This window comes from Scyliorhinus canicula, chromosome 9 (genome assembly GCF_902713615.1).
Source record: "Scyliorhinus canicula chromosome 9, sScyCan1.1, whole genome shotgun sequence".
Lineage (NCBI taxonomy): Eukaryota > Metazoa > Chordata > Chondrichthyes > Carcharhiniformes > Scyliorhinidae > Scyliorhinus > Scyliorhinus canicula.
This window is the reverse complement of record NC_052154.1, coordinates 111,069,703-111,087,888: the sequence shown is the minus strand read 5'-3', so window position 1 is coordinate 111,087,888 and position 18,186 is coordinate 111,069,703. Positions and strand designations below refer to the sequence as shown.

Here is an 18,186-nt window from a genome sequence, read left to right as displayed (position 1 = left end):
CCAGGCACAGACCACCATTGCCACGGCCTGCAAGGCAGCCATCTTGCTATGCACCCCACTGACCACCCACCTTGGCCCCAAGGCAGGTTCTTGCATTGCACACAGGTGTTTAATGTGAAAACATAACTGCAAATTCGTGCCCTAGCCCCGATCACTAAACTATGCCCTGCACCCGTGCCAACTTAACTGGTGTCTAATTTTAAGCCTTACGGGCCCTAACGTTACGTCTTGGTGGATCCCCAGGCGGCACATCAGAAGTGCAGGTGGCCTGCTGTGATTCCCACCTTGCAACCTCCTTGGGTGGGCATCTTCTAGGACGACCGACCTGGATGGGCCTGGTTGCTGCTCGGGTATCCCAGGTGGAGTGGTACCGCTCTGTTCTGCTCACCCGATGTGTCAGGGATGGAGGCTGGCCAGGTGGAGGGAGTCTGAGTCCAAACTGCTGCGGTGTTCCGGCACCTCCCCTGTGGAAATCACCGGCACGGGCCCCATCACATCCTCCTCCCTTGGGATGCCCAATGGCCCCTGAGCTACTTCATGAGACAGGGGTGCAAGCAGAGATAACCCCTGAGGCACCCCCACCACCTATCGCTGCCAGTCCTGGAGGCCGGCTCTCGTCTCAGCCAGGGTCGACATGCTCGCGGCCAGGGAGCCACAGGGAGTGGACCACCTCCGTCTGAGACTGTACTACATCGCCCATCGACTGTGTCACCACCTTCTGGGTCTGTACCATATCTGCCTGTGACTGCGTCATCTCCCTCTGGGACTGGGCCACCTCTCTGTGCCTGCGCCATGTCAGCCAGCGCCTGGGCATCGCATGGCCGGCACCACCTTCTGCTCCTGCACACGGTTGGACTCCTCCACCTGCACCTGCAGGTGCTGGATGCTTGCCGACAACTCCTCATGTAGTCCCTGACTCTTCAACTGCATTTCCATGATTGACGGGACTGTCTGTTCCAGAAGCTTGAAATCCGTCTGGATGGAGTGCCTCTTCACACCTGCGCACCAGGTAGTGTCCCAGGAGCCTCTTCACTAAAGTGCCCAGCCGAGGTGAAGGTCTTTGGGGTGGTGGAGGGTGTGGGAGACAGCGGGTACAGGAAATCAGTGTCATCATTGGACTCGGGCTCCGGGGTGACCTGGGTTTCGGGTTAATGGTTCTCATCCGGGTCAGTCTCCTCATTGCTGTTCGGCACCTGGGACTCTGGCTGGGGGCATGGGCAGGGACACCAGAAGGACTCGCACCATCACCTTCAGCTCTTGCAAGACACATGATTGAACCATGGGCCGGGGGGGGGGGGGCAAGACCAAAAGGCCATCCAGAATCTGACAGTCTGGGGCAGGCCCAGAACATGTGGGTGTGGTAAGCTGGGCCTTCCTGGTCCTCCACCTCCGGAAAGAACCTGTTCATTCGGGTTCAGGTTAGGGGCACTTGGTGCACCACCTATAGCTGCATTAGGCTCACCCCAGTGCATGTGGAGGTGGAGTTCGCCCTGTTTAGTGCTTCGATCCAGAGCGCCCTGTTCCTGGTTCTTCCTCTCATTTTTACCTTGCCTCGTCCAGGGGGGAACGTACCTCTTCCATTAGTCGTTCGTACAGGTGCCCACAGTTCCCTTTTCCCGAGTTACCCACCTCCAGCAGTTCCTCATCTAACGAGTGTCCTGGTGTCTGGGGGTACATCGTCGTTTCCCTAGAGTTTGTAGCCCAAGAAGGTTCCAACCTCGTTTAAGAGCTTCATGATCCCTTCCATACTGGCTTGGGGGTCTGAGATGTTGAAGAGTAGGTCATCCACATAAAGTGAGACTCTATGCTCTCTGTCCCCCCTCTGGATACCTCTCTAGCCTTTCACCTCTCTGAGGGCGATCGCCAGTGGCTTGATTACCAGAGCAAACAGCTGCGGAGACAGCGGGCATCCCTGCCTCATGCCTCAGTGCAGCTGGAATTATTTAGAGCTGGTGGTGCTTGTCCGTACGCTCGCTATGGGAACGCTGTACAGTAGATTCACCCAGGCGGTGAACCCTGCTCCCAGTTCAAATCGCTCCAGTACTTCTATGAGGTACTCTGTCGAAGGCCTTTTCTCCGTCCAGGGACTTGATCACTTCTCGTGTTCTCTCCCCGGATGGGATCATTATCACGTTCAGCAGGTGCCTGATGTTCGATGTTATCTGCCTGCCCTTGACAAAGCCCATCTGGTCTTCCTCAACTACCCCTACCTAGCCAGGGTTTTTGCCAAGACTTTCACCTCTACATTGAGTAGCAAGATGGGTCTGTACAACCCGCACTCAGTCAGGTCTTTGGCCTTTTTGGGTATGAGTGATATTGAGGCTGTGCCAGTGTTAGTAGCAGGGCATCCCTTACCAGCGAGTCTGCGAACCTCTGCCGCACGTGCGGGCCAGTGCTAAGGTGAGACCTCCCCATTTTGGTACATACCCATCTATAGCTTGTGATATTGTTTCGCAAAATTCCTTATCAGCAAGGAGGGCTGTAGCCTATCTCCATGGGGGGCAATGGGCATAGCCCATCTCCAACCTCATATCCATATATGTGGAGTGTGGTCAGAGATTACGATTGAGGAGTATTCGCTCCTCCTGATCCTGGAGGCACTGTTTCCCCTACTATAAATAAATCGATCCTGGCGTGGACCCCGTGTACCTGGGATAAGAAGGAAAACTCCTTCTTCCCGGGGTGTGTGAATCTCCATGGGTCCAGTACCCCCAGCTATTCCATGAACGTGCCTAATTCCTTCACCATGTTCGATCTTTTCCATGATTTGGAGTTTAATCTCTCTATCTGTGGGTCCTGTACGCAGTTAAAGTCACACCCTCCCCCCTTCTCCCGACAGGTGATGTGCCGCAAGCACCCCCCCCCCCCCCCCCCCCCACCCCCGGCACTCCTCTTCCTGGTGCTAGTTTGCTCACTGGTGTGGTAGCCCCCTCCTGGGGTCAATCTTTACAATCCCCCTGATCACTGCATTTCTGTTCCCCCCTTCCTCCACCTCACCCCTCCTGCACCTTGCTGCTCTCTTCCCCCTTCTGAGATGTAGCTCCTGTTTTCAAAATGAGGTGGTATAGTCCCGCGCAAACAGCTTCTCATTGTTCCAATATGGCTTCCCAGCCCCAGTTTATTGTCGAATTTGGCTCGCGGCCAGGGAGCCACAGGGAGTGGACCACCTCCGTCTGAGACTGTACTACATCGCCCATGGACTGTGTCACCACCTTCTGGGTCTGTACCATATCTGCCTGTGACTGCAGTAAAGTAATGTTTTCTGCTCTTGAAGGTCACCCAGAGCTTGGCTGGTTACAGCATTTCGAAATTCATTGTTCTTATAAAGGGCTGTCTTGGCTTTGTTGAATTTTGCCCGACGTTTGGCCAGGTCTGCCCCAATGTCCTAGTATCTCGATTGAGTGACCCTCATAGATGCAGGAATTTCCGTCTTGCCCAGTTCAAGATCCTTTCCCAGTCCTGGTGCAGCTTCATGATGATACCTCTCGGTTGTTCCCCGGCCATGGGCTTTGGTTGGAGTGACCTGTGGGCTCTGTCTACTTCTGGCGGCTTGGAAAAGCTGTCTCTTCCCACCAGGTACCCAGCATTTGGGCCACATATTCCGTGGGGTTCCTGCCCTCGGTTACCTCCAGTAGGCCCAATATGCGGAGGTTCTGGCATTACAATCGATTTTCATGACCCTTGATCTTCCCTCTTAATGTCCCTTGCATCGCCACCAACCTTGCCAGTTCCATCTCTAATGCGGCGATCCGATCTCTCTGGTCTGTCAAGGTCTTCTCTCGCTCCCTGATCATTGCGTCCCGAGTCTCCAGCCGCCTTTCCGCTTTTTCGAGAGCCACCTGCAGGGTAATCAACACCTCCGTCACTTTGACCGTTGCCCTCATCTCCGCCATAATGACCTCCTTGAGCTCCTGGGTTCCTATGTAAGAAACTCCCTCCATCCGTTAGTCAGGGGTTGGGCACTCTTGTATGCGGCCTGGCGGTCTATCTTGTTCAGACGTGGCCAGGGCCTCGCCGCACCACCTGCTTGCCATCTCCTTGTTTCTTCTTTCCAGGCTTTTGATGCCTTTGCCATTTGTGGGCCCTTGGAAATGCTAACGCTTGACATGTTTTGTTCTGATGGTGCATGAGAAGGGCGAGGGGTGTTTTCACCTAGTTCTAGCGGCTATTTTTGGATTAAGCTGCCTAGTTTTCAGGACGCAAACCATCTTTTGCGCATGCGCTCAGCACAGCCCTATTATTGGAAGTCTCCCCATTTTCCTTTGTTGTCCAATCCCATCCAAAATGGCCACTCATTCCCCTCTGTTCTGCCTTCACCCAATAACCTATATACACCACCTGTGCCACCAAAACCCTCCCACGCAAAACTGTCCCCCAGCAGACCAATACCACCACAATCCCCCCCCCCCCCCCTCACTACCCAGCGCAGCCCCCACCCTACACTGCTTCCATTTTCCAGCATGCTTTTTAGCGTGGTAACTCCCACCTATAGATCAAAACAAAGGCCCATATCGCCCAAACCACCCCTCCCTCCCACAATGCCTACCACCTCTGACCTTTGGAGGGGCCCAGCCCACTCCCCCACCTAGACCCTTCCCTTCCCCAACCAACAGGAGAGAGATACCCAGGATTCCGACCCATTCCTCCTCCTGATCATTGTAAAATGCCAACAAGGTCAACACGTGAAAATAGAACAAAACATTGTTAAACATTATATACACATTTCAAAAAACCCAAAGCATCAGAAAACTTTCCCCCAATCACCCACGCACCTTCGAAACATGCTCTTTAATCAAGCTGTGTGTCTCTTCGGGCGTCGTAAAATATGCTTCTTCCCCTTAAAAATCACCCAAAGTTTGGCTGGATACAGCACGCTAAACCAAACCTTATTTCCGAAGAGCACGGCTTTGGCCCGGTTAAAGCCTGACCGCCGCTTGGACAGGCCGGCACTAATCTCCTGGTATGTTCAGATTCGCTGGCCCTCCCAAGAACAGTCTCTCATCGTCCTACACCTGGAACTGGTGCATTCTCACCATCACCGCCCTCAGTGGGTCCCCTGCTCTCGGCCTCTGTCTTAATGATTGAGGTGCCCGGTCCACCTCCAGGGCCTTCTCACTGACCCTCTCAACAACAGCTTCACCAGCATCTTCAAGATGTAGGCCATGGCTCTCGTTCCCTCCACCCCCTCCGCCAGGCGCACAATGCATAGATTCTGCCGCCTGAACCTATTCTCCTGGTTGTCCACCTTTATTTTCAGCTCCTTGAAGACCGCACCCAGCATCACTACCTCTGTCTCAAACTCCATAAATCAATCATAATGATTGATTATTATTCCATCTCCTGAATTGCCGCACCTTGCGGCTCCAAGAAATTCTCCACCCAGTTCATGGCACCACAAGGAGGGGCAACCGCTCCCTCGATCGCCTTTGACCAGTCCTCCTGCAACTCATAGAATTTACAGTGCAGAAGAATTTACAGTGCAGTGCATAGAGTCTGCACCAGCCCTTAGAAAGAGCACCCTACCTAAGCCCACACCTCCACCTTATCCCGGTAACCCAGAACCCCAAATAACCTTTTTGGAGACTAAGGGCAATTTATCATGGCCAATCCACCTAACCTGCACACCTTTGGACTTGGGGAGGAAACCGGAGCACCCGGAGGAAACCCACACAGACATGGGGAAAAGTGCAAACTCCACAGACAGTGACCCAAGCCGGGAATCGAACCTAACACCCTGGAGCTGTGAAGCAACTGTGCTAACCACTGTGCTACCCTGAACCCCGCGGGGGAATCTCTAGCCGATGTTGCCGAAGTTCTCCCTTAATCAGCCCCACCAATTGCTCCACTGGCAATGCGGTAGATGAAGACGGCGCCTCCTTTTACAACTGCGCCACGCAGCCCCTCCAACTCCAACACCGACTTCTGTTGGGTGCAGTAACCCGCCGACATTCCATCTCGGAGGAGAATTCAGTCCCCACCACTTATTCCACAAACATTCCAACGAAAGAGCCCATTAATCAGGCAGAAACGGCCAAAGCCTTGAAGCAGAAGCTAGCCTGTGTGCGACCAATCAGCACATGGCCGCCACCGGAAGTTGCCACTTGTAAACGTTGGCAAACAAAAAGATACATACAGACATCTTGGAAAGAGTGCTTGAAGAGAGAGATCCTTCGGTCTGTGTTAGGCTATTGGCAAAAACTGCTGATCAGCTCACAGCTTCTGGCCAACTCAACACAAAACTCACTGCCACAGACATGGCCCCTCTCCTTACTACATCATCTTTATCCCACTCAAACCCACTTGATTACTTAAGTTTTAAATACAATGTTTCTAATTATCTACTCCCCAGAAATCATAACAGACCCCATTTGCCTCTCCTTTTAAATATAAGAATGCTTTGAAATAATGATGATCTTACCTTTACAACATCTTAATGGCACCAAAGAGAAAATGCTGGAAAATCTCAGCAGATCTGGCAACATCTGTAGGGAGAGAAAAAAGCTAACATTTCAAGTCCAGATGAACCTTTGTCAAAGCTTTTTTCTCTTCCTACAGATGCTGCCAGACCTGCTGAGATTTTCCAGCATCCGCAGTAATTTGCTTTTATCTTAATGGCACCTTCAGTAGCCACAGTGTTTGCCTGTCTTTTAAAACAGGATTTTAAAAAACATTACTGCAGCAGATCTTTGCACGACCTAAGCCAGGCTTTTAAAGCCATTACTGCACCAGATACATATAATCCAATATATATAAGAAATTCCTACATTCATCCCACCAGGGCCAATCCACCATCTTGTCTCCCTCATACTCTTTGTGGAGAGTGCATTGTTCCACAATGAGCAATTATCTACGTAACACTCTATACTACTTTAAGTGTACCCATTGTACAGAATCTCACTTAAAATATTTGACAAATAGAATCCCATATCCACTGCCTTCAGCAGTTTCAGCAGTGAAAATGCTTTTAACAACTCTTTCTAATTTCTTAGTTTCCAAAGCTAAGGGTATTATTTCCCATTTTCAGCCATTTTGAATATTATAAAACCAGCTGCACCAGAATACCCATCAGAAAGGTTAGCATGAGAAACACCCCTAAAGATGACCACTTTCAGGTTCATTGGGTCCCATAAGGATGGAAACTAATGTACACATTTTTTCCAGACTTAATTTTTAAAAATCTTTTATTTGCCTTTAAAGCATTATTGCCTTTGGGGTGTTTCACTGTTGTCCTTCCAACACCCAGTCTGCGTGCACAACTAGTTCAACTGTCCAATCAAGCTGCAAAATTGTTCTCTTCTTTAGCCATTGAATCATCTCTATACAATGAACTAGTATGACTAGTAGCCCCCCAGGAATTTTTTTAAGGTCGCAGATATTTGATCCAGCAAAGACCGTTACCTATCTGAGAAGGATACACCAGCCAGAACCAGAATCAACACCGTTGCATATTCCAACAATTTAAACACTAGTGCTGATTCAGGAATCCCCAACTTGAATTTTGTCAATCTTTTATATAAACTGATGACATGACATCTTCTTCCATGGAATGACAATCTATTTTCCAAAACATATCGAAGCCCATTCATAGATTATCTTTCTTGTAAATTACACCCAAAGACTTAAATAGAAGATCATTGTTCAATGAATGAGCATCGAGCTCACCAAATACATCTTCCACGAAGTGACAAGGTCAAAATCACACCTTGTTTCCTCTTTGATAGGGATATAACCCACGTCTATATGTCCACTTCATTCTTCCACTGGTTCTGTGTTTAAGACTCATAAAACATCAGAGGATAATCACACCCCATCAAAATACACTTGCTTTCTGCCAGTTTCCACAATGGCTACTAGTATTAAGGTTTTGTATCTGATCTTTTTCTTAGATTCCAACCTTCACCTGTAGGCAACCATTCTCTGTCACCATGTTATAGCCAAGGAAGTCAAGTGGCGAAGGATAGAACTGGAGCCAAACTTAATACACTTCAATAAAATATTTTATAGAATTATAAGCTTACATCTCCTTGCCTCACAACCACAGTTAGTCTATCTATATGTAGGTACTCAAGTGAATCTTTGCTAATACTCATCATCTGCAAGCAATTAAATACAATTAATATACAGCTAATTAAAATATCAATATGATATTTATATATAATATGAAGTTTAATTTTTAATAACTTAAGTTCACCATCTCTTTTAATTGTGTATGGTTCCTATTTATTCAACAACATAGGGCTAAAGGTGTCTTCATGAAAAGTGTTTGGTAAACGATCATTCAATTTCTCTATAAAGTAATAATACATTGTATTGAAATGCATAACTCATTCTCTCCCAGTGACATACTTATGACAATAATAAAATGTAGCTCTGCTTCCTCTCCAGAAATAAAAAGGTTGCTGTGGACTTTTTATTGAACCAGTACTCCTTTAAGTCATCAGTGACAGCTTTCAGATCATTGACCAAATCCAGAGGGTTAGAATCATAGAATTTTACAGCACAGAAGATGGCCATTCAACCCCTTGTGCCTGTGCCAGCCCTTTGAAAGTGCTAACCAATTGGTCCCAACTACTCTTTTTCACATATCCCTGCAAATGCTTCCTTTTCAAGTTTCTTCTGAAAGTCTCGATTTAATGTGCTTCCACAACCCTTTCATGCAGTGCACTCCAAATTATAATGTACTCTGCAAAGAAATGCCTCGGATTCTCCTAACAGTTATCTTAATTCTGTTCCTCTGAATACCAATCCTCGTGCCAGTAGAAATGGTTCCTTTTTATTTTAAAAAAATTGCAATTTTGAACGCTTCTATTAAATCATTAATCGGCTTTTTTTATATAGGTGAGCATTTGGATGGGTTAGTTAACAGATGGGCAATCTGTTCTGTCAGTTTAACATCCTGGTGATTAAGGTGAAGATTAACCATTTGTTGCAAAGTGTACAAAGTCATCCTTTATTCAGTATGTTTACGTAAAACACAGGTCACAGCTACTATTGTATGCAGAAGGACGTTAACATCAGCATTTAAAGGCAACAAATGTATGTGGTCTCAATCAACATGACGGTCTTAAGGGAAGGCAATCAAACATACATCAAGAGTCACACTGTAATGTTAGTCCATGATGAATTTTTACTTTTTAGGAAAATGGCACCATTCTGCATGTTTCCCTCAGATATAGCATCACTGACTTCTAGACCTCACTGAGATTGGCTGACAAATCCCACTGTCCTCAGTCACTTGTTTAGTGCAAAGAGTACTTTGTGGTCCAGAGTAACTCCCACAGCTAATGGGCTCAGACCCAAGAAAAGCAGACTCATGTGCAAGACTCTACTTGCCCTGTAAAAAAAGAGGCATTATTTAGCTCTTAATACCCTGAATAAATTAACCAGCACTGACTGAGAGATGTATTGTTACAATCTGCATGTAGATGTGCAACTGAGACCAGAACTAAAGACTCCTTTCCACCCCACAGAAACGTGTGGAAAAAACATAGATAACAACACGCTGTATCTTAAAAGGCAATGTGTAGTAGCATTGGCTGCTGCGGTGTTGCCATGGTTTCCACTCTCCAGTAACGGGCAATATTAAAGCCACTGAGGTACAGTCAGTGTTAAGTCTCAGCGGGCAAATGGAGGCCCAGTGTTTCTAGTTGATAACTTTTCATCAGAACTGTTGCCTGAGCTAAGTTTCCAGCATTTTTAGGGCTGGTGCCCTTTTCTGTTAGCCTCGAACCGTGGTTCTGAGCTATCAGTTATTTAATTACTGACTACTAACAGGGACTGAACCGCTGATTGTGGTGGTGACCCTGAATACTGTCTGGCCTTTCTCACACCCGAACTCTTGGCTGTCCAAAAGGTTGCAGTGAGGTGTCTGTCACTGTTTCCCCAACTAGGTTAGTGAAGATTGGTGGACAGACATGGAGAATACCCTACCTGACATCTAGAAATGATGGGCAAGAAACCCCCAACTGGTCCACCACCACTGCCCCACACTCACGATGACTGGAACATCATGAAGTAACATTTCCTATACACTACCAACCAAAAACCCTTGATCCTCATAGCCATGCCCGAGAGAGGCAAAAAGAAAAATCCCAGGGCCAATAGGAGGAGAAAAACTACCTGCCTACCTCCTCAGGCGACTGAAAATCGTTGAATGTAATTGTCTCCTTGAATTTATTGGTTCTGACCAGCAATTAGCTAACATCATCCCCCATGAATGCCCAACCCCGAATACAGAGTTACAGTGATGTGGCTGAGTCCACATAGTCAGTCAGTTTCCGGTCAATCAGCTCCAACTGTGGGGAACGTTATTTTTTCCTCCAGATCCCCAACTTATTTGTTTTAAACATAAACCGCCTCCAATTTGTTTCCCTCAAGATGTTGACCCCTTACTGGGGTTATTGTCTCTGATCACCTGGCAGAACACATCCAAGTGTCTTGGGCTTCATTCTCCGCACCCCGAAATCATGGCAGGCACGAGGGTGGAGATACATTTCCCCGCAGGTAATCGGCACCTGAAAAGCAGCGTACTCGGAGAGTACGTCATGCTGCCTAGCACCTACCTGGGGCCATTACCAGAGGCCCGCTCCACCATTCTCCACCCCGACCGGCCGAAATCCCGACAGCGTGGATCTAATGTGGTCCTGTCGGTCGGGAAATTAGCATGGCGGCTACGGACTCAGTCCCCGGCTGCCCTGGTCGGGGGCGGGCCGATCAGAGGGCAGGGTGGGCCTTATACGCGGCCGGGTAATGTTTGTGCGGGCGGTCAGGGTCGGGTGCGCGGCTGATCAGGGGGGGTCTATTTTCAGGGTCCAGCTCCGCGGTCCGAGTCCACCATGGAGCACAACACGGGTGCTGGAGGCCGCCGCTGTGCGCATATATGGCCTCCGACCTAGACGTGCGGGGGCCCATATCTGCAGCAAAAGCTGTTAGATTGATGCTGGGTCCTTGCTAGGCCCCTGCAGGGCTAGGAATATGTGGCCCTTTCACGCCAGTTTTTCTGACGTGAAAGTCCACAGTTTTGACGCCGGCGTGGGGACATAGTCCCTGTAATGGAGAATCCAGCCTCTTATATTTGATTCAAGTACATGGTACATAGTATAAGTGGGCCACTCAGCTTGCATCTCAGCTGATCCCGGAGTACTTGATACTCACACTTGGGTGACCAAAACAAGAAAACACGAAAATGAAATGAAAATCGCTTATTGTCACGAGTAGGCTTCAATGAAGTTACTGTGAAAAGCCCCTAGTCGCCACATTCCGGCGCCTGTCCGGGAAGGCTGGTACGGGAATCGAACCGTGCTGCTGGCCTGGTTGGCCTGCTTTAAAAGCCAGCGATTTAGCCTGGTGAGCTAAACCAGCCCCTTTACTTCATGAGCGAGGATATATATCCATGGAATCCCTAAAATGTAGAAGGAGGCCATTCTGCCCATCAAGTCTGCAGCGACCCTTTGAAAGAACACCCTATCTAGGCCCACTCCTCTGCACATTGATTGTAGCCAATCCACCTAATCTGCACATCTTTGGACATCTGGGTGACATTTATCACCCTTCCTCCTGGCAACCGCCCTGTACAAAACTCAGCCAAACAGCAAAGATAAATAAATCGTCTCAGGAAACAGATATGGCAACCATTCAGCTGGTGCCTCCCACAGCAGATCATGGCAGTTAATTAATCAGACAGTCTGACATCTCAGCAGTTCACTGAGAGGGATGAAACCAGCACTGGCCTGCATACCATACTGCTGTTACCCTTGCTGGGAAGATGGGGTCGCTCTCCTATGCTCACTGATATACACTGGGTCCTAGTCTGACAAATTTTAAATCCATAACCCTCCACAGTTTCACCCACTCTCTGCAATCTCCGCCCATAGTCTTCCAATATCTCCATACTTCCTCCAATTCTGGGCTTTTGTGTAATCTTGATTTTCTTCGCTCCCCATTTGTGGCCACGCCCTCACCTGCCTTTCCCTCAGCTCTGAAAATCCCTCCCTCAGGCTCTCCACCAGTTCCTCCTCCTTAAGATGCACCAATCTCTTTGGCCAAGCATGCATCCCGCACACCCAGCCATCGGAGGGAAGATGGCCGTCAGCCGTGCAGCGCCCAGGTTCCGTGATGGCGATCGGGACACGCTCCTGGATGCCGTGAAGCAGAGGAGGGGGGCTCTTGACCCTGTGCCCAGCTGCAGGCACCACCGTTCAGCATTTGTTGAGGGAGGTGGGCAAAGCCGTCAGCGCTGTTGGGCCGGTAGCCAGAACAGGCGAGCAGTGCCGTAAAAAGCTGCACTACCTTCTCAGGGCAGCCAGGGTGAGTACCCAGCACTGTGCTCCTGGCACCAACCCCCCTACCCCCCACACATGTAACACCGCCACCCCCTCCCCCAGGGGGACGGTACAACCCCTGCCCTGACCCACATGGCTGCACCCACCCATGCCAGCCGCATAGGTCGGATGCCCTGTGGACCTACACCAACCGCTGGGCTGCATGCGTAGGACCTCCGAACACTGTTGATGTTTGAGAAGAACGCCCATATCTGCAAGGAGCGGGAGAAAACCGGAGGGGTGGTGTATTGTACCCCCTCATCGTGCACAAGCAGAAGGCACTGGACTCCACTGGCAGACCAGAGGACCAGGAAGTTGCCGATGCCCAGATCGGAGGCGCGCCACCAAGTGAGACCCCCCTGCCTGACCCCACTTCCTCACCCCAGCCCCTCACCCTACCCCTTCACCCCAGCCCCTCACCCGAGCCTCTCACCCCACCCCCTCACTCCCGCTGGCCTGTCTAACCATACATGCTGTCTTGTGCCTTACAGGACCACCCGGTGGTGGTCCCGGACCATTCGGCGTCCCCTGCCAGTGCCGGTGGCCCCCAGGGCTGCAAGCACAAATGGGGAGGGCAGCCGTCATAGCAACCCTGCGTCCGACACGGAAACCCAGGAGATGGACACACTGGGATCACGAACGCCACACGAAACACAGGAGACCCCGGACTTTGGCTCTGATGAGGACACAGACTTAGACTTTCCGTCACTGCTATCTCCTACACCCTCCGCCATCGCAGCAACTATCACCTTGGTTGGTCTTTTTAGTGATGAGGCTTCTGGGACACTCACTGGTGCGCCCACAGCTGCTCCGGTACAGCAGGTGGAGGTAGGAGCAGCCGAGGGGCTGGACAGTCGGAGGGCAGAATGGCCCCAGCAACCAGCTGCCGCCCAGACGGTCCCTAGGATTTCCACACCCACCCACAGACCCGATGCAGTCAGAGACCCAGGGATGGGAGAAGGGGATGACGGCCATTTTCCAGCACCTGAAGATGCAGGTGGAGGAGTGTATCTGCCTGCAGGAGCAGGACGTGGTGCCGGTCATGCGTGCCACCCAGGCCAAAACCACACAGGTGCCGTCCGCAGCGGAGGCAATGGGGGCAACGGTGTCGGACATGGGCCAGGTTATGCAAGGCCTGGGGCTTTCTATGCACGTGGCCCCCGTGGCCCAGGACAGGGCTGCCCACTCACAGGCAGCCATGAGCCAGAGCCAGCTGCAGATTGCAGCGGCGCTCTTCATTGTGGGCCAGTCTCTGCAGGCTATTGCTGAGAGCACCTGTGCCATTGTCTTGGTGCTGGCCGGCGTCGCACAGACCCAGACAGGGATGGCCAACTACCTGAGCTCCGAGCCACTAACATACAGACCCTGGTCGATACCAGAGAAGGCCTCCAGGACTGGCAACATCAGGTGGCGGGGGTGCCTCAGGGGATGTCTCCGCTCGCACCCCATCGGGGTCCATCGGGCACCACGAGGGATGAGGAGGTGCTGCGGCCCGTGCTGGTAACTCCTGCAGGGGAGATCCCGGCACACCGCGGCACCTCGGACTCCCCCTCCCCCTTACTGTCTCTGGTGCATCTGATGGGCAGCAGGCAGAACAGGGTGGCTGCACCCCATCCAGGACTCCCAAGATGCAGCCTGACCCATCCATGGCGGGCGCCCCAGGAACCGAGTGCCAAAGAGGATCCTAGTCGCAGAGCAGGAGTCTCAGCTGTAGCATCTGGGGAAATGCCAAGACGCAGTGACAGGGCCCATAAGGCCAGAAAGTTAGACACCTAGTAAGTTGGCACAGGTACAGGGCACAGCTTAGATATAGGGGCTAGGGCATGTGTATAAAATGTTTGAAATTAAACACACTGCACCACCATTGAATGCTGCCTCTATGCTAAGTCTGCTGCATGCAGGAATGGGGCGGGAAATGAGTGCCACTGTGGATGAGGGGTGATGGAACGTTGAGCCCCGTGGGTGTGGCATGCGCCCCCTGTACGTCCCCATTACCCCGTCCCAGCGAAACAACTGGGCCATGTGATGGAGTGGCCAGCCCGCATACAAGGACCACCCAGATGGAGGGTGTTACCATGGCCATGAGTCAGACATTGTCTAACGATGTGGAGCTCAGAGCTCATCGCAGAGCGAGCTGTCATCATCCTCATGCCGTGGACCGGACCCACTAGAAACTGTAGCCCAGCTCGTTGTGCCGCAGGTGCATGGTAATGGTGGGGTGATGTGGGAGCTCAGGTTGGTCAGTGAGGGGGGGGGGGGGGGGGGGGGGGGGGGGGGGGGGGGAAGAGTCTCATTGGTGTTGTGGGAGGTGAGGGTGGTGGGTGGTGAGGTACTGTGGTGTCTGTGCCCTTACTATTCACTCATCCCGCGCTCACTGGCTCTGCCGGTGGCGTAGTGCAGCCTCCCGTCCATGTCCAGCCCCCATGTCCCATACATTGCCACCCGTTCCCCCTCCTCCTCATCTGGAGAGGCATGCCTTTCATCGTAATTCTCCCTTTCCTCCTTCTCAACCGCATCCTCGTCCTGTGGATCCACCTCACCTTGGTCCTCCTCCTCCGCCTGTCGGGCGAGCGGCGCTCCAGCCTGAGCGACTGCCACCTGCCCCTCTGTGGCCTGCTCCTGTGCTGCAGCCTCTGTGTACCACCACTGCTCCTGTTCCCACAGGGCTGCATGCGGGGCAGCGGCCCCCGCCACAGCGGCCAACATCACTGGAAGATGCCCAAACATGATCTGCGTGGGGTGGCGGTAGACAAAGTGTCATCATGGCACATACCCCCCTCCACAACCAGGTGCCATGGGCTACATGGTCGCCCCGGTTGGCAGCTCTCGCCGCAGCCACGCATGCCCCCCACCCCCGCCCCCTCATTGCCCCGACTCCTGTCGTCCGACCCACCTGCCAGGGCCACCGTTTAATGGCACTGCCCTCACTGGGGTCTACCGTGGGTGCGGCCTTGGATCCAACCGCTGGTGGGTGCTACCGTGATGGCGCGATTTTGGGGGAGTGGAGATTTGCAAAACGGTGTCGCGGGCCGTTTCAGCGTAAACGCCTATTCTCCGGCCGTGCACCGGCTCGGAGAATCCTGCTCCTTATTTCAGCAACAAGAAAGACACTTCCCAGGGCCAGAAAAAAAATCTGTTCACTAACATTCTGAAAATCAGGCCAGGGTATGGATGGGGACACAGCTTGAGGCAAGGGTTTCAAATTCAATCATTGTGTTGTGATTCTAGCACTGCTCAAAACAGCTTTATTTTCAAACTATGCTATGCTTTTGTTAAGCAGCATTGCCTGCAGTCACAAATACTGGAACTTCACCACAAAATCACCTCGTCTGTTCAAAATTAAATTGAGGCCCTGCTGACCCAATACTTTCGACCACCAACATTGCCACAGGGTGGTAATTGAGTCAGGCTGAATGAAATGTACACAGGGTAAATTACTAGCTGTAAATGTTTTCATATGTAGCAATACTGCACCTTTAGTGTACATTATACGAAATGACAAATAAACTGGAATGCAATACACATGGGATAACAAGCAGGCTTGGGGAATTTAAACACAAAATTACATGCCAAGCATGTAATAATAATAATTGTTTATTGTCACAAGCAGGCTTCAATGAAGTTACTGTGAAAAGCCCCTAGTTCCCACATTGCACCTGTTCGGGGAGGCCGGTACGGGAATTGAACCCGCGCTGCTAGCATTGTTCTGCATTACAAGCCAGCTGTTTAGCCCACTGTGCTAAACCACCCGTGCATCTAACACACAGGTTGCAATGGGCTATATAGATAAATTTGTGCTCATCGAAAACTCTGCTGTGCACATACGAACAGAAATAGACCATTCAGCCTCTCAAGCCTACTCCGCCATTCATTATCATAGCTGATATGTTTGTGTTTTGAGTTCCACTTTCCCATCTACCCACCCACTGATAACCTTTGATTCCCTTGCACAACAAGAACATATCTACCACTGCCTTAAAAATATCCAATGATCCAACCTCCACTGCCTTCTGAGGCAGAGTTCCAAAGTCACACAATCTTCCGAGAGAAAAGATTTCTCATCTGTCCTAAAAGGGTGACTCCTAATTTTAAAACAGTGCCTCATAATTCTGAACTCACCCACACGAGGGAACACCCTTCCATCAAGATCGTTCAGAATCTTAATCAAGTCACCCCATCAATCTTCTAAATTCCAGTGGAAACAAGCCCAGTCTGCCCTACCTCTCATTCAACCCACTCAATCCTGGTAGGAATCTAGTAAACTTTCTCTGAATCACCTCCAATGCACGTATATCCTTCATTAAATAAGGAAACCAAAATTGCACACAGTAGTCGAGGTGTAGGCTCATCAATGCTCTGTATAACTGAAGCATAACATCCTTAATTTGATGTTCAACTGCTTTCATAATAATGAAATGAAATGAAAATCTCTTATTGTCACGAGTAGGCTTCAATGAAGTTACTGTGAAAAGCCCCTAGTCATCACATTCCGGCACCTGTTCGGGGAGGCTGGTACAGGAATTGAACCGTGCTGCTGGCCTGCCTGGGTCTGTTTTAAAAGCCAGCAATTTAGCCCAGTGTGCTAAACCATCCCCATAGCCCCTATAAAGGATAGTGTTCCATTAGCCTTTGTAATTACTTGCTGTACAGGTATACAAAATCTTTGAGGGTAATGCACTAAAACACCTAGATCCCTCTGCATCTGTTCTCCATTTAAGTAATACTTCGCTTTTTATTCTTCCTGCCAAAGTGAACAACTTCACATTTTCCCACATTGTCCTCCACCTGCCATATTTTTGCCCACTCACTCAACTTAACTACATCCATCTGCAAACTCATGGTCTCGTCATGACATATTTTACGACCTAACTTTGTCAGCTGGGGCAGCACAGTGGCGCAGTGGTTAGCACTGCTGCCTCATGGCACCAAGGCCCCACGTTCGATCCCGGCTCTGGGTCACTGTCTGTGTGGAGTTTGCATATTCTCCCTGTGTTTACGTGGGTTTCACCCCCACAGCCCAAAAATGTGCAGGGTAGGTGGATTGGCCATGCCATGCTAAATTGCCCCTTAATTGGAAAAAAATGAATTGGGTAATCTAAATTTTTTTAAAACTTTGCGTCAGCTGAAAATTATGCTATATCGCCATATTATATATCTATAGCTCCTTACTTGAATCAAGTTCTGTTTACCCACCACCCCTGTGTTTGCTAACCTAATGTGCCTCCAGGTCTGGCAATACCTCAAATTTAAAGTCCTCATCCCTTTTTCAAATCCCTCTATGGACTAACCACTCCCCATCTCTGCGACCTCCCCTCGCCCTCTCCAGCCCTACAATGCACCAAGACGTTGGCACTCCTCCCATTGTGGAATATTTCAAGTTTTTATCACTCCACCATTGGCAGTCTTCAGCTGCCGAGGCCCAAACCTTTAAACTTCTCCACCTTTCTCTCTCTCTTCCTTTACAACCCACCTTAAACTTTTCGTTACCTGCCCTAATATCTCATTTGGCATCTTTTAAATTTCTTGAGATGCCTTGAGACAGTTTATAACCTAAAATGCACTGCAGAATGCAAGTTGTTGTATTTCAGAGTGTGGTTTAACATTTTTCAGATCCACTCAGTTGTATGTAATGCTGGATGATTTTCCATTACGTTCCTCATCCACGCCTTTGTTGCTTCTAGATTTTAAAATTCTCTTCCATGTTTTCCAATCCCTCCATGGCCTCATCCTTCCCCCATCCTTGGAACCTCCTGCAGCTTTATTACCATTGATACCCACACTCCACCAATTGTAACAGCTTGAGAATCCCGAATTTTAATCGCTCTGCCAGTGGTGGCAATAGTTGCCAAGCCTCTAAATTGCAAAG

At 50.2% G+C, this 18,186-nt stretch overlaps 1 protein-coding gene across 1 annotated transcript in view; it reads right to left on the bottom strand.

The window, feature by feature from the left end:
* trim44 (tripartite motif containing 44) overlaps window positions 1-18,186 on the bottom strand; it is a 120,147-nt gene that overhangs the window by 100,616 nt on the left and 1,345 nt on the right. The window lies entirely within an intron of this gene.